Here is a 384-nt window from a genome sequence, read left to right on the forward strand (position 1 = left end):
AGGGCATGAGGGTATAATGAGGAACGAGTGCGCAAAGTAGTTGTTGGCCAGGCAGCAATTAAGGAGTGGAGTTTTTGTGGAGTGGATGGCTTTCTCTTTACTACTACTACAGAGATATTGGATGGAAGGCTAGGTCCAGAGAAGAACGGCAAAATAGAATAGGTAGCCTCGCTGTCAATTAAAAAATTGTCTTACCCGCTACCAAGAGAGTTACCTGCGGCTCGGCGAGGGTGATGGGGGTCCCCGAGTCTCGGCACCTTCAGTTGTCATCGTCCAGATGCAGGAGCTGGAAGGAGCTCCCAGGATCCTGGGAAAGGGGGTCACGTGGAGGCGCGGCACCTGTTCTCAGGGTGGGGCAATCAGACTTCCAGTGTCCTCCCTGCT

The sequence above is a fragment of the Colobus angolensis genome, unplaced genomic scaffold (genome assembly GCF_000951035.1).
Source record: "Colobus angolensis palliatus isolate OR3802 unplaced genomic scaffold, Cang.pa_1.0 Scaffold414, whole genome shotgun sequence".
Lineage (NCBI taxonomy): Eukaryota > Metazoa > Chordata > Mammalia > Primates > Cercopithecidae > Colobus > Colobus angolensis.